This window comes from Heterocephalus glaber, unplaced genomic scaffold (assembly GCF_053883595.1).
Source record: "Heterocephalus glaber isolate CG9 unplaced genomic scaffold, H.glaber_assembly_v1.0 deba00000936, whole genome shotgun sequence".
Taxonomy (NCBI): Eukaryota; Metazoa; Chordata; class Mammalia; order Rodentia; family Bathyergidae; genus Heterocephalus; species Heterocephalus glaber.
Genome location: NW_028258172.1, coordinates 74687 through 79436, shown reverse-complemented (window position 1 = coordinate 79436; position 4750 = coordinate 74687). Strand labels below are relative to the sequence as shown.

The following is a 4750-nucleotide window of genomic DNA, read 5'->3' as shown; positions in this document are numbered from 1 at the left end:
TCTGAATCACATGACCAATTATAGTCACAGCAAAGACTCAACATCTCTGCTATCAATTTTTTGTACCAGTGATTTTCCCATCATTTGGGCAAAATACCTGACACCTACAACTAAAGAGAAAAGAGGCTTAGTTTGTCTCCTAGATTTAGAGGGTTCAGTCCACAGTCAGCTGGCTCCAGTGTAGAAAAAGCAAGGCAGAGTCTTGGGAGGTGAACAGAGGCTGGCCTGCTCCGCCCCCGGCCTCAGAGCGGAGCATTCCTTCCACTCTGCCTGGGCCCGCTTTCCTTTCCGGGCGGGCTGTGGGTGCGTTCTCTCCACTTGACCTTTCTGCTGATGCAGCTTTCCATGGCCAGCATGGCAGGTAGGTGGAGCCGGGCCGTCAGGCTCTGTGCCACAGTTCTTTTACTTGATATGGCTTTCTGTAAAGGATTTGTAGAAGATTTAGATGAATCATTTTCTTTTTTTAGGTTTAAAGACAATCAAAAAGATGACATTTGGCTTGTAGATTTTTATGCTCATGGTATGGCCATTGTAAAAAACTGGAACCAATCTGGAATGAAGTTGGTCTTGAGATGAAGAACATTGGTTCTCCAGTGAAAGTTGGAAAGATGGATGCTACCTCCTATTCCAGTTAAAGGGGGACTTGGCATATAATTACAGAGGACCACTAACTAAAGATGATATTATTGAGTTTGCTCATAGAGTATCTGGGGCTTTAATTCTGCCACTTCCAAGCCAGCAAATATTGGAACATGTACAGAAGGGATATCATGTATTTTTTGTTTACATAGGTGGAGAATCACCATTGAAAGAGAAATACAGAGATGCTGCTTCAGAATTGATTGTATATACATACTTCTTTTCTGCCTTAGAAGAAGTCGTACCTGAGTATGTGACACTTAAAGAGATGCCTGCCATGCTTGTTTTCAAAGATGAAACTTACTTTGTTTATGATGAGTATGAAGATGGTGATCTGTCAACATGGATCAGTAGGGAAAGGTTTCAGAACTATCTTACTATGGATGGCTTCCTCTTATAGGAACTTGGAGACAGAAAAGCTGGTGGCTATCACAGTTATTGATGAGAAAAATACATCCATTGAATATACCAGATTAAAGTCAATTATTCAAGAAGCTGCTAAAGATTACAGAGACCACTTTCATAGGGATTTTCAGTTTGGCCATATGGCTGGAAATGACTACATAAATACCTTGCTGATGGATGAATTGACAGTTCCAACTGTGGTTGTACTGAATACTTCAAACCAACAATATTATTTGCTAGACAAATATCCCAAACACATGGTCTAATTCATTAATAACATTTTGGATGGCACAGTAGAAGCCCAAGGAGGAGATAGCATTTTGCAGAGATTGAAAAGAATAGTATTTGATGCCAAATCTACTGTTGTGTCTACATTCAAGAGCTCACCACTTATGGGCTGCTTTCTCTTTGGTTTGCCATTGGGTGTCATCAGTATCATGTGCTATAGAATCTACACAGCTGACACTGATGGAGATTACATAGAAAAGTGATATGAAGTAGTATCTAAAAGTGAAATGGAAGGTCAAGAACAGATAGAAGAGAGAAAAGAGCAACAGGAGCCAAGTGGAGGAGGATCTCTAGTGCCTACAGTGCAAGAGCCCAAGGATGTATTAGAAAAGAAGACAGATTGAGACTTTACAAGTATAAAATATTTGATAGGGTTTCAAATTATTGAAGAGCCTATTTATTGAATTTGAGAGATTTAATTATAACCTTTACAGAAGAGAACATGTTATTTGTTTTTGGTTTTTTTTTTGCAGTTCACCTGCTTATAACTAGGTTTAATTTTTTTGCACTTTATTAAATTCATTTATTGGTACATTGTAGGTATACAACACAATTACATTTCTCATTGGGAATTGAACCTTTACATGATGCATCTTGGTTCTTATTCTTTCCCCATTCCTAGCCCTCCCTTCACACCCTCTACCCTTCCCTATTTACAAAGACTTTATTTCCATTTTTTCCATTTCTCAGCATTTTTCCTTTCCCTTCTTTCCTTTACCCTGCCCCTCCCACTACCCCTAGCTTTGGACTTTTTCTTCCTATTTTGCATTATCAATTATTCATTCTAATCATTGGTACATTTTAGGTATACAATATAATGACATTCTTCATTGGAAATTTGTACATTTACATAGTCTCTCTTGGTTCTTATTTTTCACCCTTGCCCAGCCCTCCCTTCAACTCCTCCATTTCTCCCTATTTATAAAGGTTCTATTCCTATTTTCCCATTTTCTCATATTAATCCCACTCCCTTCTATCCTTTCCCCTATACCTCCCAATTCCTTCCTCTTTGCCCCTTTTCTTCCTATTTCCCATTACCTATTATACATTTAGTCCTTATTTACACTTTCAGTTTCTCACACCAGAGAAACTATTTGGTATTTATTCATGTGTGTCCTATTTATTTCACTTAAGAGTATTGCCTCAATGTGCATCCACTGAGCTATAAATGTCTCTAATTTCTCACTTTTTATGGCTGAGTAGTACTCCATTTTATAAAAAAAAAATTTTTCTTGATCCAGTCTCCAGTTGATGGGCATTTGGGCTGTTTCCAAGTTTTAGCTATCACAAACTGTCCTTCTATGAACATGGGTGCACATATATCACTGTGGTATGATTCTTTTAATTCTTTGGGCAAGATCCCCAGCAGTGGAATAGTGGGGTCAAATGGGACTTCCAGTCCTAGTTCTTTGAGGTATCTCCATACTGATTTCCACAGTGCTTGAACCAGTCTACACTCTCACCAGCAATGGAGCAGGGTTCCTCTTTCCCCACAGCCCCACCAGCATTTGTTATTGGTTGATTTCATGATAGCAGCCATTCTTTCTGGAGTGAGGTGGAATCTCAGCTTTGTTTTCATTTGCATCTCTCCAATGACCAGTGATGTTGAACATTTTTTCATGTATTTATTTGCTATTTCTACTTCTTTGTCTGAGAAATGTCTGTTCATTTCAGATGCCCATTTTTGGATTGGGTCTTTAAATTTGGGAGGTCTGATCTTTTTAAGTTCTTTATAGATTCGAGATAGTAGACCTTTGTCTGAGGAAGTACAAGTGAAGATTTTTTTCCCACATTGTGGGTTGTTTCTTCACACTGCTGGTGGTTTCTCTTGCTGTGCAGAAGCCTTTTAATAAGAAGAGATCCCACTTGTTGATTGTTTGTGCTAGTTCATGGGCAACTGAGGTTTTGTTCATAAGATCTTTTCCTACACTGATGTCTTCAAGAATTCTACCTAACCTCTGTTCCAACTGGTTCAGAGTTTCTATTTTAATATTTAGATCTTTAATCCATTTTGATTTTAGTTTAGTGCCTGGAGAGATATATAGGTCTAGTCTTAATCTTTGGCAAGTTGAAGCCCAATTTTTCCAGCACCATTTATTAAAGAGGCTATCTTTCCTCCAGTGAGGGTGTTGGGCTCCTTTATCGAAGATGAGATGGCTGAGTGTGTCTGGAGTTGTTTCTGCATCTTCTAATCTGTTCCATTGGTCCTCAGGTCTGTTCCTTTGCCAGTTCCATGCTGTTTTTATCACAGTACCTTTGTAGTATAGTTGCAGGTTGGGGATTGTGATACCCCCTGCCATGTCTCTGTTACCTAGAATTGCATTTGCTATTCTGGGTCTCTTCTTGTTCCAAATGAATTTTTGGATTGTTTTCTCAAGGTCTATGAAGTATGCTGCTGGGATCTCAATTGGAATTGCATTAAATCTATATAGCAGTTTTGGAAGTATGGCTATTTTCACTATATTAATCCTTCCTACCCAGGAGCAGGGGATGTCTGTCCATTTTCTGATATCATCTTCAATCTCTCTTTTCAGAGTGCCATAGCTTTCAGAGAAGAGGTCTTTGATTTCTTTCGTTAGGTTGATTCCTAGGTATTTCAGTTTTTTGGATGCTATTGTGAAAGGAATTATTTGCCCTATTTCCCTCTCAGTAAGTCTGTCATTGGTGTAGAGGAAAGCTATTGATTTTTGTGTGTTGACCTTGTAACCAGCTACTGGACTGAATTTGGTTATTAAGTCTAGAAGACTTTTGGTGGAGTTCTTGGAGTCTTCTATATAGAGTATCATGTCATCTGCAAATAATGACAATTTGACTTCTTCATTTCCTATCTTTATTCCTTTTATTTCTTTTTCTTGTCTAATTGCCATGGCTAATGTTTCCTGAACTGTATTGAACAAGAGTAGTGATAGTGGATATCCTTGTCTTGTTCCTGATTTAGTGTGAAGGATTTCAGTTTTTGACCATTTAGTATGATATTGGCTGTTGGTTTTTCATAGATGGCTTTTATCAGTTTGAGGTAGAGACCATCCATTCCAATTTTTTGTAGGGTTTTTATCATAAATGCAAGAACATGTTATTTGTATTTTGCTAATATCAACTGCATGGATCCATAAATGCATCTTTCCATAAATGTGGAGATGTTTGGTGCAAAGAGATGAGTGGTTTGTGTGAAACAAACAAAACCAAATCAGTCCATCAGAGTTTCCCTTATAGATATTATTATAGCAGATTAATTCTATTTGCGTGTTTCTCTATCTGAATATTCTGTGACAAAGTTAATATTTTGAGGCAGAATATTTAAATTGGCCATTCGGGTAGAAGACACATGTTTGATATAGAAAAACAATATTTCCACTTATGACGTTCCATTCTCATATATTTTGGCTAATATTTATATGGAAAAAATTAAGCCTTTAAA

The 4750-nt window shown here is 37.8% G+C and overlaps 1 pseudogene; it reads left to right on the top strand.

Annotated features, from left to right (window-relative positions):
- Positions 1–318: 318 nt before the first annotated feature.
- Positions 319–1742, top strand: LOC101709040 (protein disulfide-isomerase TMX3 pseudogene; annotated as a pseudogene).
- The last annotated feature ends 3008 nt before the right edge of the window (positions 1743–4750 follow it).